General features: G+C 47.4%; 1 protein-coding gene across 8 annotated transcripts in view; it reads right to left on the minus strand.

Moving 5' to 3' along the window:
- The window catches only part of fhip1b (FHF complex subunit HOOK interacting protein 1B), a 234649-nt gene that overhangs the window by 64507 nt on the left and 152653 nt on the right, over positions 1-17489 (minus strand). Inside the window, exon 1 of one of the 8 annotated variants that reach the window (XM_041199658.1) lies at positions 12496-12594. The exons of the other annotated variants lie outside the window; for them this stretch is intronic. The gene's annotated coding sequence lies outside the window, so the exon portion shown is untranslated. Of the gene's footprint in view, positions 1-12495; positions 12595-17489 lie in introns of those variants that run through there. 8 annotated transcript variants of the gene reach the window in all.

Genomic DNA, 17489 nt, shown 5'->3' on the forward strand with positions numbered 1-17489 from the left:
GGCACCATGCAGTGTAAACAGAGCAGGGACTGAACTGGCACCATGCAGTGTACACAGAGCACTGACTGAACTGGCAGCATGCAGTGTAAACAGAGCACTGACTGAACTGGCAGCATGCAGTGTAAACAGAGCAGGGACTGAACTGGCACCATGCAGTGTAAACAGAGCAGGGACTGAACTGGCACCATGCAGTGTACACAGGGTACTGACTGAACTGGCACCATGCAGTGTACACAGGGTACTGACTGAACTGGCACCATGCAGTGTACACAGGGCACTGACTGAACTGGCACCATGCAGTGTAAACAGAGCAGGGACTGAACTGGCACCATGCAGTGTACACAGAGCACTGACTGAACTGGCACCATGCAGTGTAAACAGAGCACTGACTGAACTGGCACCATGCAGTGTAAACAGAGCAGGGACTGAACTGGCACCGTGCAGTGTAAACAGAGCAGGGACTGAACTGGCACCGTGCAGTGTAAACAGAGCACTGACTGAACTGGCACCATGCAGTGTAAACAGAGCACTGACTGAACTGGCACCATGCAGTGTACACAGGGCACTGACTGAACTGGCACCATGCAGTGTAAACAGAGCAGGGACTGAACTGGCACCATGCAGTGTACACAGAGCACTGACTGAACTGGCAGCATGCAGTGTAAACAGAGCACTGACTGAACTGGCAGCATGCAGTGTAAACAGAGCAGGGACTGAACTGGCACCATGCAGTGTAAACAGAGCAGGGACTGAACTGGCACCATGCAGTGTAAACAGAGCAGGGACTGAACTGGCACCATGCAGTGTAAACAGAGCAGGGACTGAACTGGCACCATGCAGTGTAAACAGAGCACTGACTGAACTGGCAGCATGCAGTGTAAACAGAGCAGGGACTGAACTGGCACCATGCAGTGTAAACAGAGCAGGGACTGAACTGGCACCATGCAGTGTAAACAGAGCAGGGACTGAACTGGCACCATGCAGTGTAAACAGAGCAGGGACTGAACTGGCACCATGCAGTGTAAACAGAGCACTGACTGAACTGGCACTATGCAGTGTACACAGGGCACTGACTGAACTGGCAGCATGCAGTGTAAACAGAGCAGGGACTGAACTGGCACCATGCAGTGTACACAGAGCACTGACTGAACTGGCAGCATGCAGTGTAATCAGAGCAGGGACTGAGCTGGCACCATGCAGTGTACACAGAGCACTGACTGAACTGGCACCATGCAGGGTAAACAGAGCAGGGACTGAACTGGCACCATGCAGTGTACACAGGGCACTGAATGAACTGGCACCATGCAGTGTAAACAGAGCAGGGACTGAACTGGCACCATGCAGTGTACACAGAGCACTGACTGAACTGGCACCATGCAGTGTAAACAGAGCACTGACTGAACTGGCACCATGCAGTGTACACAGGGCACTGACTGAACTGCCACCATGCAGGGTAAACAGAGCAGGGACTGAACTGGCACCATGCAGTGTACACAGGGCACCGACTGAACTGCCACCATGCAGTGTACACAGGGTACTGACTGAACTGGCACCATGCAGTGTACACAGGGTACTGACTGAACTGGCACCATGCAGTGTACACAGGGCACTGACTGAACTGGCACCATGCAGTGTAAACAGAGCAGGGACTGAACTGGCACCATGCAGTGTACACAGAGCACTGACTGAACTGGCACCATGCAGTGTAAACAGAGCACTGACTGAACTGGCAGCATGCAGTGTAAACAGAGCAGGGACTGAACTGGCACCGTGCAGTGTAAACAGAGCAGGGACTGAACTGGCACCGTGCAGTGTAAACAGAGCACTGACTGAACTGGCAGCATGCAGTGTAAACAGAGCACTGACTGAACTGGCACCATGCAGTGTACACAGGGCACTGACTGAACTGGCACCATGCAGTGTAAACAGAGCAGGGACTGAACTGGCACCATGCAGTGTACACAGAGCACTGACTGAACTAGCAGCGTGCAGTGTAAACAGAGCACTGACTGAACTGGCAGCATGCAGTGTAAACAGAGCAGGGACTGAACTGGCACCATGCAGTGTAAACAGAGCAGGGACTGAACTGGCACCATGCAGTGTAAACAGAGCAGGGACTGAACTGGCACCATGCAGTGTAAACAGAGCAGGGACTGAACTGGCACCATGCAGTGTAAACAGAGCAGGGACTGAACTGGCACCATGCAGTGTAAACAGAGCACTGACTGAACTGGCAGCATGCAGTGTAAACAGAGCAGGGACTGAACTGGCACCATGCAGTGTAAACAGAGCAGGGACTGAACTGGCACCATGCAGTGTAAACAGAGCAGGGACTGAACTGGCACCATGCAGTGTAAACAGAGCAGGGACTGAACTGGCACCATGCAGTGTAAACAGAGCACTGACTGAACTGGCACCATGCAGTGTACACAGGGCACTGACTGAACTGGCACCATGCAGTGTAAACAGAGCAGGGACTGAACTGGCACCATGCAGTGTACACAGAGCACTGACTGAACTGGCAGCATGCAGTGTAATCAGAGCAGGGACTGAGCTGGCACCATGCAGTGTACACAGAGCACTGACTGAACTGGCACCATGCAGGGTAAACAGAGCAGGGACTGAACTGGCACCATGCAGTGTACACAGGGCACTGACTGAACTGGCACCATGCAGTGTAAACAGAGCAGGGACTGAACTGGCACCATGCAGTGTACACAGAGCACTGACTGAACTGGCAGCATGCAGTGTACACAGGGCACTGACTGAACTGGCACCATGCAGTGTAAACAGAGCACTGACTGAACTGGCACCATGCAGTGTAAACAGTGCAGGGACTGAACTGGCACCATGCAGTGTACACAGGGCACTGACTGAACTGGCACCATGCAGTGTACACAGGGCACTGAGTGAACTGGCACCATGCAGTGTACACAGGGCACTGAGTGAACTGGCACCATGCAGTGTACACAGAGCAGGGACTGAACTGGCACCATGCAGTGTAAACAGAGCAGGGACTGAACTGGCACCATGCAGTGTAAACAGAGCACTGACTGAACTGGCACCATGCAGTGTAAACAGAGCACTGACTGAACTGGCACCATGCAGTGTAAACAGAGCACTGTCTGAACTGGCACCATGCAGTGTAAACAGAGCACTGACTGAACTGGCACCATGCAGTGTAAACAGAGCACTGACTGAACTGGCACCATGCAGTGTAAACAGAGCACTGACTGAACTGGCACCATGCAGCATAAACATGGGCTGAACTGACCCTGGCCATGTGGTACATGACTGATGAGCACTGGTGAGTTGGAAGTCAAATGACTTCCTCTTCCTCCACTGCCCGTAAAGATGCATCTTCTGATAAGCTTTTCTTTCTTGTCACGAATGTCAGCCATGGGTCACTGGGTAGCTTTCTCTCAGAGTCAGAAAGTAGTGGCTCAAGCCTCACTCTCCAGAGCTTCAGCACAAAATCTAGGCTGGCACCCCAGTGCAACATTGAGCGAGTGCTACACTGTCGGGGGGTGGGGGGGGGGGTGCAGTGCTGAGCGACGCTGCACTATCAGAGGGTCAGTGCTGAGGGAGCACTACACTGTAAGAAGGTCAGTACTGAGGGAGCATTGCACTGTCGGAGGGTCAGTTTTGAGGGAGCACTGCACTGTCGGAGGGTCAGTACTGAGGGAGCACTGCACTGTCGGAGGGTCAGTATTGAGAAAGCGCTGCACTGTCGGAGGGTCAGTACTGAGGGAGCACTGCACTGTCGGAGGGTCAGTATTGACAGAGCGCTGCACTGTCGGAGGGTCAGTACTGAGGGAGCACTGCACTGTCGGAGGGCCAGTATTGAGAGAGCGCTGCACTGTCGGAGGGTCAGTACTGAGGGAGTACTGCGCTGTGGGAGGGTCAGTATTGAGGGAGTGCTGCACTGTCAGGGGCACTGTCTTTCGGATGAGATTTTAAAACACGGCCACAATTGCTCTATAAGGGAAGCATTCTCCCTAATATTCTGGACAATCTGGACTGACATGTAAAACAGACAGCTTAGTTATTTAACTTTGAAGAAGAGTCATAAGGACTCAAAACATTGTTCCTCTCTCCACAGATGCTGCCAGGCCAGATGAGTTTTTCCAGGACTTTGTTTTTATTTCAGGTTTCCAGCATCTGCAGTATTTTGCTTATACTTAGCCATTTATCTCATTTCTATTTCTGGGCTCACTGTGTGCAATTTAACTCCCACACTTCATATATTACAACAATGATTACACTTCAAAAAGTGTTTTATATTCTGTAAAACATTTCGGAACATTTTGAGATCAGGAAAGGGTGTTCTTACCTTCCCTGAACAGTTGTATTTTTGCAAAGTTTTTTACATTTTTACATCTACATTTGCTTCTACTGACACTAAAGTTATACAGTGGGGTTCCCCATGGGGTCAGTGCTAGAATCTCCATCCTAGATGAGACTTGTGTGTGTAGGGCACAATTTCAAAATTTGCAGATCTCACAAAATTTGGAAGCAAAGCGAACTGTGAGGAGGGTAGTGATGGACTAAAATAACATAGGCTGGTGGAATGGGCGGACACGTGGGAGATGCAATTTAATGCAGAAAGGTGTGAAGTGATCCATGTTGTTAGGGAGAATGAAGAGGTACAACATTAAATAAGAGATACAATTCTAAAGGGGATGCAGGAACAGTGTGTCCTGGGACATGCAGCATGTGCACAAACCATCGAAGGGGTAAGTGGTTAAAAAGACATTCGGAATGCTGGGTTTTATAAATACAGACAGGAATATAAAAGTAAGGGAGTTATGGTGGACCTTTTAAAAACACCAGTTTAGTCTCAGATGGAGTATTGTGTCCAAGTCTGGGCACTACACTTTAGGGAGGATATAAAGGCTTTAGCGGCACTGCAGTAAAGACTTATGAGAATGATTCAAGGGATGAGGGACTTCAGTTATGTGGATAGATTGGAGAAGCTGGGGCTACTCTCTTAAAGAGAAGGTTGAGAAGAGATTGGATACAAGTGTTCAAAATCATGAGGGGTCTGGACAGAGTGGATAGGGAGAAACTGTTCCCATTGGGGGGAGGGTCAAAAGCAGAGGATGCCAATTTAAGGTGAATGGCAAAAGAACCAAAGATAACATTAGGTAAAAATTTTTTACACAGCGAATGGTTAGGATCTGGAAGGCATTGCCTGAGAGTGTGGTGGAGGAAGATTTAATCATGGCTTTCAAAAGGGGATTAGGAATTTTCTAAAGAAAAGATTTGCAGGGCTACAGGAAAAAGCGGGAGAACAAGACTAGCTGACTTGCTTTTGTAGGGAGCCTGCATGGACACAATGGGTTGAATGATCTCCTTTTAGGCTTTAACCATTCTATGATTCTATAATGGTCATGGTGGGATTTGAATTTCATGCTTTCTGGATTATTAGTTTTAGCCTCTATATTGCTAGACCAAAAATATATCCACTGCGCTACTCCAGCCTACTCTGCCAGTTTTCCTGAAACATTGAGAGATATTACCATATCAAAAACACGTGGGCACAAAGCAAAGAAACTCTGCTAGACCTTTAGAAGTCACTGGTTTGGCCTCAGCTGAAGTACTGCGGATGTAACATAGCTAGGTTTCAAAAATGCCTTTGATAAGGTGCCATGTAATAGAATATTGCTGAAAAAGAGATTAATGTAAGATGAAAAACTTGGGCAACACTTATCAGGCCAAACACAAGAATATCAAATTTCAAAGACTCACAACAATTTATACTACAGGAGAAAAGAATGCTGATTGATTAGCAAGTTGACTCTGGTTGAGGTGTTGCCATGAAGAAAGCAACTGGGAGCTATAGGCACCCCAACACCCAGGCAATTCAAAAAAGGCACAAGGCTTGAACATATTCCTTTTGTTTGCAGAGAACTGGGCCCTGTGTATGAATGTATGTTGCTTTTAGCAAGCATGAATGAGCCACGCTATGAACTCGACTGATTATCTTCAATTGGTCGATGGTGTAGCTATTAGCACACTCAGGATTGTTCAGCAAGTCCTGTCTAATCATGAAAGCACATCTAACAGTAGACATTTTGGGTTTCGCAAGCTTGGGCTGGTTGAGTATGGTCTGTATCCTGCTTATTATGAACAAGCCTTGATTCAATCAGCAATCAATGGGGCGTACGACCTACGCACCTATCATCGCACCAGCACCGAAATTCATACACAACATTGCTCAATTGTGTATTGGCAGAACATCTCTTTGGACTGACAGCAATATCCTGTTAGTGGAAAATACCAGTCGTGTTGCCATTGCATAGCAGCAGCATAAATTGGCTAACTTAACCTGTTGTTGAAATTTTTGAGATACTTTGCCTTTCCAGGGTAATTTGAGGTAGACCATAAAATAATGAGTAAGATCCAAGCATGCAGTGTGGGAGGAGAGTGGCAGAATGAACTGCTTGCTGGATTCAATGCAGAGAGCAGACAGTGGGAGTACAGGTTAGTTATTCAGAGAGGCAGAAGGTGGGAAGTGGATTCCACAAGGATCAGTGCTGGGATCACTGCTATTCACAATTTACATTTAACAATTTGGACTTTGGAAACAAAAACTCAATTTCTAATTTGTGGATGACACCAGATTTATGGGATAGTCAATATTGAGGAGGACAATACTAAACTTGTAGAATGAGCAGGTAATTGACAAAAGAATTTCAACTTGTGAGGTATTACATTTTGGTCAGAATAATAAAGGGGTTACATACCCCTTGGAAAATAAAAATCTAAATGGAGTACAGGAGCAAAAGGATCATAGAGACATAGAAAATAGGAGCAGGGGTTGGTCATTCAGCCCTTTGAGCCTGCTCCGCCATTCAATATGATCATGGCTGACCCTCTGTCTCAACGCCATAATCCCGCTCTCCCCCCAAACCCCTTGATGCCTTTAGAGTCCAGAAATCTATTTCCTTCTTAAATATATTCAGTGATTTGGCCTCTACAGCCCCTGAGATAGAGAATTCCACAGGTTCACCACCCTCTGAGTGAAGAAGTTTCTCCTCATCTCAGTCCTAAATGGTCTACCCCATATCCTGAGACTGTGACCCCTTGTTCTAGACCCCCCTCCCCCAGCCAGAGGACACATCATCCCTGCATCCAGCCTGTCCAGCCCTGTCAGAATTTTATATGTTTCAATGTGATCCCCTCTCATTCTCCTAAACTTCAGTGAATACTGGCCTAGTCAGCCCAATCTGTCCTCATATGACAATCCTGCCATCCCAGGTTTGGTGAACCTTTGCTACACTCCCTCTCTGGCAGATGTATTCTTTCTTAGGTAAGGAGACCAAAACTGCACACAATACTCCAGGTGCGGTCTCACCAAGGCCCTGTACAGCTGCAGTAAGACATCCTTGTTCCTGTACTCAAGTCCTCTTGTGATGAAGGCCAATACACCATTTGCCTTTTTAACTGCTTGCTGCACCTGCATGTGCTTGCTTTCAGTGATTGGTGTACAAGGACACCCAGGTTCCTCTGTACATCAACATTTCCCAATCTATCACCATTTAAACAATACTCTGTCATTCTGTTTTTACTTCACACTTATCCACGTTATACTGCATTTACCATGTATTTGCCCACTCAGTTAGTCCAAATCACCTTGAAGGATCTGGTGCTACAAAGGCAAATCACTAAAAGCAGCGAGACAGGTTAATAAGGCTATAAAGAAAAAGCAAAACCTAGCACTGGAGCTCATTTCTGCTGGAATAGAATTGAAAAGCAGAGAGATTCTGTTAAACTTTTACGGAACCTTGATTAGACCACACCTGGAGGGCTCTGTACAGTTTTGGTTGCTGTATTAAAAAAAGATATAGAAGTTTTGGAGAGGGTGCAAAATAGATTCACAAGGATGATAACAGAACAGAGGAATTATGACTCTCGGGAAAGAATGATCAGGCTGGATCTCTTGTTCTTGAAAAGAGATCTTCAAAATTATGAGAAGATTTGATAGACACACAGAGATTGTTTCCAGCTGTGGGGAAAAGCAAAACTAGAGGACATCAAAATCAGAGAATCAATAAAAAAAATCTAGCAGGAGCTTCTCAACTTCCTCAGGTATGTTGTAACCTACAGCACGAGCTAGTGCCTTGAGGGCTGTACATAATGTAAATAGCCCACAGGATACTGGCTCAGAAAGACAGCTAGTACAGGTGTGATGTAAAACAGTACGCAGCTCAGAGAACAGCAATCACACAGCAGGCTCTGGAAGATTCCAGCCAACGGGCTGTTTAGAGAGATACAACAGCAAGTCATGTTCATGTACCACCTTGACTGTAGAAGAAAAAAGTCCCAAGGCATTCTACAGAGGTGCAATTGGACCAAGGTAGACAAAAAGGATTAATTGTGACAAAAGTTGGTGAAAGAGAAACATCTAAAAAGAGGAGAGAGAGATAGAGAGAGAGATAGAGAGGTAGAGAGAGGTAGAGAGAGGTAGAGAGAGAGATAGAGAGGTGTGCAGGGGTTTAGGAAAAGTTGCAGAGCCTAGAGTCCAGGCAGCCAAAGGCACAGCCGCCAATGGTGGACAATTAAAATCGGGACTACTCAAGAGGCTGGAATTAGAGAAACGCAGATAGTTCTGAGAGTTGCATCACTGGAGGAGATTACAAAGATAGGGAGGGACAAGGACATGGAAGGATTTGTACACAAGGATGAAAATTTAAATTGGATTTGGTGTAGAGAGAGAGAGAGAGGTTTATAATGGGAGCTGGGAGAGTTAAGGTGATTTTAAGTGATAGAGTGAAGAGTAGAACGTAGGGGGTAGAATCTCTGCTCTCGGCAGGTGTCTCACGCACTGACTGAAAAGGTGACAAAACACCCACACTGACTCTGAGGAGGGTGGCCCACAGTATCATAGAAACTAGGAGTAGACCATTTGGCCCTTCGAGCCTGCTCTGCCATTCAATATGATCATGACTAATCCTCTATCTCAAAGCCATATTCCCGCTTTCTTTCCATACCCCCGATGCCCCTAATACCCAAAAATTTATCAATTTGTCTTGAATACACTCAACGACCCAGCCTCCACAGTCTTCTGTGGTAGAGAATTCCACAGGTTGAGCACCCTCTGAGTGAAGAAACTTATCCTTATCTCAGTCCTAAATGGCCCACCCCGTACCCTGAGACTGTGGCCCCTGGTTCTAGACTCCACAACCAGGGGAAACATCCTCCCTGCATCTAGTCTGTCTGGCCCTGTTAGAATTTTATACGTTTCAATCAGATCCCCTCTCATTCTTCTAAACTCTAGTGAATACAGGGACAGTCGAATCAATCTCTCCTCATACGACAGTCCTGACATCCCCAATATCAGCCTAGTGAACCTTTGCTGCACTCCCTCTATGGCAACTATATCCTTTCTTAGGTAAGGAGACCAAAACTGCCCACAATACTCCAGGTGTGGTCTCACCAAGGCTCTGTATAACTGCAGTAAGACATCCCTACTTCTAAACTCAAATCCTCTCGCAATGAAGGCCAACATACCACTTGCTTTCCTAATTACTTGCTGCACCTCCCTGTTTACTTTAATTAACTGGTGTACAAGGACACCCAAATCCCTTTGTACATCTACATTTCCCAATATATCACCATATAAATAATACTCTGCCTTTCTGTTTTTCATACTGAAGTGTATAACTTCACATTTATCCACATTATACTGCGTCTGCCATGTGTTTGCTCCACACACACAACTTGTCTAAATTGCCCTGAAGCCTCCTTGCATCCTCCTCACAAACCCACCCAGTTTTGTGTCGTCAGCAAATCTTCTGCCCATCAGGTGGTTAAGTGGACAGCAGCAGCTATCCTCCCAACTGGGGACACCACAAGATGACGTCCAGCCTGCCAAGAGCTGCTGGCCAATCAGAGGCCGGCAGATCTCGCACTCGGAGAAGGCCGTTGCTGATACCGGAATAACACCCCTCCCCTCCCCCCAACCACTGGAGTTCCAGGGTCGCAAAGCAACCCAGTATAAAGGTAACTGCTTTTGCAGGGGTACTAATGGGGTGGGGGTTGTGGGAGGGGTGGAGGGGCCATAGGGGTTGGAGGCAAGGACAGTCAGAAGCGGTGAGTGGCCACCTCTCTGCCCCATGTCCATGTCCTCAATCATACACAGGTTAGTGCAGATGAAGGGTTCCCCCTCCCTCTCCAGCTGGCATGCAGCCTGCACAGTTCTACCAGTCATGCAGCCTGCACAGTTCTACCAGTCATGCAGCCTGCACAGTTTTACCAGTCATGCAGCCTGCACAGTTCTAGCAGTCATGCAGCCTGCACAGTTCTAGCAGTCATGCAGCCTGCACAGTTCTACCAGTCATGCAGCCTGCACAGTTTTACCAGTCATGCAGCCTGCACAGTTCTACCAGTCATGCAGCCTGCACAATTTTACCAGTCATGCAGCCTGCACAGTTCTACCAGTCATGCAGCCTGCACAATTCTACCAGTCATGCAGCCTGCACAGTTTTACCAGTCATGCAGCCTGCACAGTTTTACCAGTCATGCAGCCTTCACAGTTCTACCAGTCATGAAGCCTGCACAGTTTTACCAGTCATGCAGCCTGCACAATTCTACCAGTCATGCAGCCTGCACAGTTTTACCAGTCATGCAGCCTGCACAATTCTACCAGTCATGCAGCCTGCACAATTCTACCAGTCATGCAGCCTGCACAGTTTTACCAGTCATGCAGCCTGCACAGTTTTACCAGTCATGCAGCCTGCAAAATTCTACCAGTCATGCAGCCTGCAAAATTCTACCAGTCATGCAGCCTGCACAATTCTACCAGTCATGTAGCCTGCACAGTTCTACCAGTCATGCAGCCTGCACAGTTTTACCAGTCATGCAGCCTGCACAGTTTTACCAGTCATGCAGCCTGCACAATTCTACCAGTCATGCAGCCTGCACAGTTTTACCAGTCATGCAGCCTGCACAGTTTTACCAGTCATGCAGCCTGCACAGTTTTACCAGTCATGCAGCCTGCACAGTTCTACCAGTCATGTAGCCTGCACAGTTCTACCAGTCATGCAGCCTGCACAGTTTTACCAGTCATGCAGCCTGCACAGTTCTACCAGTCATGTAGCCTGCACAGTTTTACCAGTCATGCAGGCTGCACAGTTATACCAGTTATGTAGCCTGCACAGTTTTACCAGTCATGCAGCCTTCACAGTTCTACCAGTCATGCAGCCTGCACAGTTTTACCAGTCATGCAGGCTGCACAGTTTTACCAGTCATTCAGCCTGCACAGTTTTACCAGTCATGCAGGCTGCACAGTTTTACCAGTCATTCAGCCTGCACAGTTATACCAGTCATGCAGCCTTCACAGTTTTACCAGTCATGCAAGCTGCACAGTTTTACCAGTCATGCAGGCTGCACAGTTTTACCAGTCATGCAGGCTGCACAGTTTTACCAGTCATGCAGCCTTCACAGTTTTACCAGTCATGTCGCCTGCACAGTTCTACCAGTCATGTAGCCTGCACAGTTCTACCAGTCATGTAGCCTGCACAGTTCTACCAGTCATGCAGCCTGCACAGTTTTACCAGTCATGTAGCCTGCACAGTTCTACCAGTCATGCAGCCTGCACAGTTTTACCAGTCATGCAGCCTGCACAATTTTACCAGTCATGTAGCCTGCACAGTTTTACCAGTCATGCAGCCTGCACAGTTCTACCAGTCATGCAGCCTGCACAGTTTTACCAGTCATGCTGCCTGCACAGTATTACCAGTCATGCAGGCTGCACAGTTCTACCAGTCATGCAGCCTGCACAGTTTTACTAGTCATGCAGGCTGCACAGTTTTACCAGTCATGCAGGCTGCACAGTTTTACCAGTCATGCAGGCTGCACAGTTTTACCAGTCATGCAGGCTGCACAGTTTTACCAGTCATGCAGGCTGCATGTCAACAGGCCTCCCTGGAGCTGAGAAGATTCCAACAGAGGCGGGCAGAAGCTCTTAACTGGTTGTTAACTGACCACTTGAGGGACTGAAACGAAGGTGGGTTGGGAAGGTCGACCAAGGGCCTACCCACCCCGAATTTACTTCTGGTGGAGGTGGGAAGGCATCAAGTATTGGTCCCAATTCAACCCACTAAATTCTCAGGCCCTCCTGCCTCCTTACTGCCTCCTGGGGGTCAGAGGGAAGGACCCTGTGCCTGGGAGGGGTTTATTCTGAATGGTACACAGGTTTAGTTATGCAGATTAAACCAAGCTCACAAGTATTCAGCTGGAACAGTCAGGAAAAGCCACCCCGGAATTGGAATCTGACTGCAAAATCCCACAAAATAGAGCTCGAGAAAGACCACCAAATACTGAGAATATATAGCAGCTCAGTGAAATAGACTCTTGATTCCACCTGAACTAACAATCTGCCACTGTCATTTCAGATGTTTACAATCCAGCTGAGTATTTCACTAAATTATATGCGTACATCACGTCTCCTATAACACAGCACAGAGTGTAGGACAGAAACAGACTGACCTTGAAAACAGTCCCAGCACCAGTGATAAGCAACACAATGCCTCAGCAAATTCTTTACGAATTGCCGTAGTTAATCAGGAAGCTCCATGTATGCCTGACCTGTGCAATTACCTATCCAAATGTCAGTAATTTACAGCACTTCCTGCATCAGGTAGCACACAGATTGGTGTAAAAGTCCGCTCCCTCTGATCACAAGACTTTGCTCACCAAGGTAAGGGCGGGGACGCTTTCTGCTTTAGGGCTCAAGTGCCAGCATCAAACTCTCCCAGGACAGGTACAGCACGGGGTTAAATACAGAGTAAAGCTCCGTCTACACTGTCCCCATCAAACACTCCCAGGACAGGTACAGCACGGGGTTAGATACAGAGTAAAGCTCCCTCTACACTGTTCCCATCAAACACTCCCAGGACAGGTACAGCACGGGGCTAGATACAGAGTAAAGCTCTCTATACACTGTCCCCATCAAACACTCCCAGGACAGGTACAGCACGGGGTTAGATACAGAGTAAAGCTCCCTCTACACTGTATCTAGCACTTGAGCCCTTTACCACGAGTGGCTCGGCTGTACAAGTGAGGACGAGGAAGAAAGAGCGAGCAATAGTGATAGGGGATTGGTTGGTTAGGGGAACAAGCAGGCGTTTCTGTGGCTGTAGACATGGCTGCAGGATGGGATGTTGTCTCTCCGGTGCCGGGGTCAAGGATGTCACTGAACGGCTGCAGGACATTCTTCTGGGGGAGGGTAAACAGCCAGAGGTTGTGGTCCACATTGGTATCAATCACTTAGGTAGGAAGGGGGATGTGGTCCTGCAATCAGAATATAGGGAGCTAGGTAGAAAATTAGCAGACAGGACCTTTAATGTAGTGATCTCCAGATTACTCCCAGTGTCATGTGCCAGTGAGTACAGAAATAGGAGGATAAGGCAGATGAATGTGTGGCCGGAAAGATGGTGCAGGAGGGAGGGCTTTAGATTCCTGGGACACTGGGACTGGCTCTGGGGGAGATGGCACCTGTACAAGCCGGACGGGTTGCACTTGAACAGAGCTGGGACTGAGTTCCTTGTGGGGCTTTTGCTGGTGCTGTTGGGTGGGCTTTAAACTAACTCAGCAGGGGTATGGAAACCAGGACAGAATATTAGAAAGGAATACCAGGGTCCACAAAATGCTGAAAGGGACAGATAGCACTAGTACAGAGAATAGTAAGTTAATAGGTGAATTTGAGGTGAGGGACAAAGTAACAAAATCTAAATCAGGATTAGGGTTACTGTGCATGTATGTGAATGCACGGAGTATAGTGAATAAGATTAGGGAGTTACAGGTGCCGATTGCCATGTGGAAATATGATGTTGTGGGGATAACAGAGACCTGGCTCAAGGAAGGACAGAACCGGGTGTTAAATATTCCCAGGTACAAGGTGTTCAGAAGAGATAGGAAAGGAAGGAAAGGAGGAGGGTGGCGGTATTGGTTAAGGAGAGCATTGCAGTGCTGGAGAAAGAGGATGTCCCAGAGGGTTCAAGGACAGAATCTATTTGGCTAGAGCTAAGGAACAAAAAGGTGCAATTACATTGCTCAGTGTAGTCTATAGACCACCGACTAGTGAGAAGGATGTTGAGGAACAAATCTTAGCGAATATTGGAGAAGCGAAGAGGGATTATGAGAAAAGACTGGCAGCCAACATAAAGGGGAATCTCAAAGTCTTCTATAGGCATATAAATAGTAAAAGTTTGGTAAAAGGAGGAGTAGGGCCGATTAGGGGCCTAAAAGGGAATTTAGACATGGATGAAGTGGCCATGGCTGAGGTGTTAAATGACTACTTTGCCTCTGTCTTTACCAAGGAGGTAGATGCTATTCAGGCCATGGTGACAGACAAGGAAGCTCTGTCACTAGAAAGGTTCAAATTTGACAAGGAGGAAGTGTTGAATAGACTATTGATACTTAAAGTTGACAAGGCACAGGGACCAGATGAGATACTTCCAAGGATATTGAAGGAAGTGAGAGAGGCCATAATTTTTCAGTCTTCCCTAGACCCAGGGGAGGTGCCAGAGGAATGGAGAATTGCAAACTTTACAACCTTGTTCAAAACAGGTTGTAAGGATAAGCCCAGCAATTACAGACCAGTCAGTTTAACTTCAGTGGTGGGCAAGATTCTAGAAACAATAATTCAGGATAGAATTAGTAGTCACGTGGAAAAATATGGGTTGATAAGAAGAGCCAGCATGGATTTCTAAAGGGGAAATTGTGTTTAGCTAATTTGCTAGAGTTTTTGAAGAGGTAACAGAAAAGGTCGATGAGGGTAATGCTGTTGATGTGGTGTATATGGACTTTTAAAAGGCATTTGATACAGTGCCACACAACGGACTTGTGAGAAAAGTTATTGCTCATGGAATAAAAGGGACAGTAGCAACGTGGACACAAAATTGGCTGAAAAATAGGAAGCAGACAGTAATGGTCAATGGATATTTTTCAGGTTGGAGGAAGGTTTGTGGTGGAGTTCCCCAGGGGTCGGTATTGGGACTCTTGCTTTTTCTCATATATATTAACGATTTAGATCTTGTGTGCATGTTTGAGTATGATACAAAGCTTGGGAGTGCTGTAAACTGCAAGGAGGACAATGTAGAACTTCAAGAGGACATGGAGAAGTTGGTGGAGTGGGCAGATAGGTGGCAGATGAAGTTCAATGTGGAGAAGTGTGAGGTGATGCATTTTGGAAGGAAGAACATGGACAGACAATATAAAACAAGGGGGGAAATTCTGAAGGGGGTGCAGGAGCAGAAAGACCTGGGGGTATATGTGCATAGATCATTGAAGGTGGCAGGACAGGTGGAGAGAGCAGTTAATAAAGCATATAATATCCTGGGCTTTATTAATAGGGGCAGAGAGTACAAGGGCAGGGAATCTATGTGGAATTCATTTATATAAGACACTCGTTAGATCTCAGTTGGAGTACTGTGTACAGTTCTGGGCACCACACTATAGGAAGGATGTGAACACACTGGAGAGAGTACAGAAGAGGTTTACAAGAATAGTTCGAGGGATGAGAAACTTCAGTTATGAAGATAGATTGGAGAGGTTGGGACTGTTGTCCTTAGAGAGAAGGTGGCTAAGAGGAGATTTGATAGAGATGTTCAAAATCATGAGGGGGCTGGACAGAGTAGATAGGGAGAAGCTGTTCCCGCTCGTAAATGGATCAAGAACAAGAAGGTACAGATGTAAAGTGATTTGCAAAAGAAGCAAATGTGGCCTGAGAAAACGCTTTTTCACACAGTGAGTGGTTCGGGTCTGGAATGCACGACCTGGAAGTGTGGTGGAGGCAGGTTCAATCGAAGCATTCAAAAGGGCATTACATGAGTATTTGAAAAGAAACAATGTGCAGGGGTACAGGGAAAAGACAGGGCAATGGCACTAGGTAATAATGCTCATTTGGAGAGCATGTGCAAACATGATGGGCCGAATGGCCTCCTTCTGTTTGTTAAAATTCTGTGATTCTGTGACAGATACAGCACGGGGTTGGATAGCGTAAAAGCTCCCTCTGCACTGTCCCGATCAAACATTCCCAGGACAGGTACAGCACAGGGTTAGATACAGAGTAAAGCTCCCTCTACACTGTCCCCATCAAACACTCCCAGGACAGGTACAGCACGGGGTTTGATACAGAGTAAAGCTCCCTCTACACCGTCCACATCACACACTCCCAGGACAGGTACAGCACAGGGTTAGATACAGAGTAAAGCTCCCTCTACACTGTCCCCATCAAACACTCCCAGGACAGGTACAGCACGGGGTTAGATACAGAGTAAAACTCCCTTTACACTGTCCCCATCAAACACTCCCAGGACAGGTACAGCACAGGGTTAGATACAGAGTAAAGCTCCCTCTACACTGTCCCCATCAAACACTCCCAGGACAGGTACAGCACGGGGTTAGATACAGAGTAAAACTCCCTTTACACTGTCCCCATCAAACACTCCCAGGACAGGTACAGCACAGGGTTAGATACAGAGTAAAGCTCTCTCTACACTGTCCGCATCAAACACTCCCAGGACAGGTACAGCACGGGGTTAGATACAGAGTAAAGCTCCCTCTACACTGTCCCCATCAAACACTCCCAGGACAGGTACAGCACGGGGTTAGATACAGAGTAAAGCTCGCTCTACACTGTCCCCATCAAACACTCCCAGGACAGGTACAGCACGGGGGTTAGATACAGAGTAAAGCTCGCTCTACACCGTCCCCATCAAACACTCCCAGGACAGGTACAGCACGCGGTTAGATACACAGTAAAGCTCCCTCTACACTGTCCCATCATTCATATTCACAGTCACAGAATCACGCAGTGCAGAAAAGACCCTTCGGCCCATCAACTCTGCACCGACACGTGAGAAACACCTGACCTACCTACCTCATCCCATTTACCAGCACTTGGCCCATAGCCTTGAATGTTATGACGTGCCAAGTGCTCATCCAGGCACTTTTTAAAGGATGTGAGGCAACCCGCCTCCACCACCCTCCCAGGCAGCGCATTCCAGACCATCACCACCCTCTGGGTAAAAAGGTTTTTTCCTCACATCCCCCCTAAACCTCCTGCCCTTCACCTTGAACTTGTGTCCCCTCGTGACTGACCCTTCAACTAAGGGGAACAGCTGCTCCCCATCCACCCTGTCCATGCCCCTCATAAGCTTGTACACCTCGATCAGGTCGCCCCTCAGTCTTCTCTGCTCCAACAAAAACAACCCAAGTCTATCCAACCTCTCTTCATAACTTAAATGTTTCATCCCAGGCAACATCCTGGTGAATCTCCTCTGCACCCCCTCCAGTGCAATCACATCCTTCCTATAATGTGGTGACCAGAACTGCACACAGTACTCCAGCTGTGGCCTCACCAAGGTTCTATACAACTCCAACATGACCTCCCTACTTTTGTAATCTATGCCTCAGTTGATAAAGGCAAGTGTCCCATATGCCTTTTTCACCACCCCACTAACATGCCCCTCTGCCTT

Source organism: Carcharodon carcharias, chromosome 11 (assembly GCF_017639515.1).
Source record: "Carcharodon carcharias isolate sCarCar2 chromosome 11, sCarCar2.pri, whole genome shotgun sequence".
Lineage (NCBI taxonomy): Eukaryota > Metazoa > Chordata > Chondrichthyes > Lamniformes > Lamnidae > Carcharodon > Carcharodon carcharias.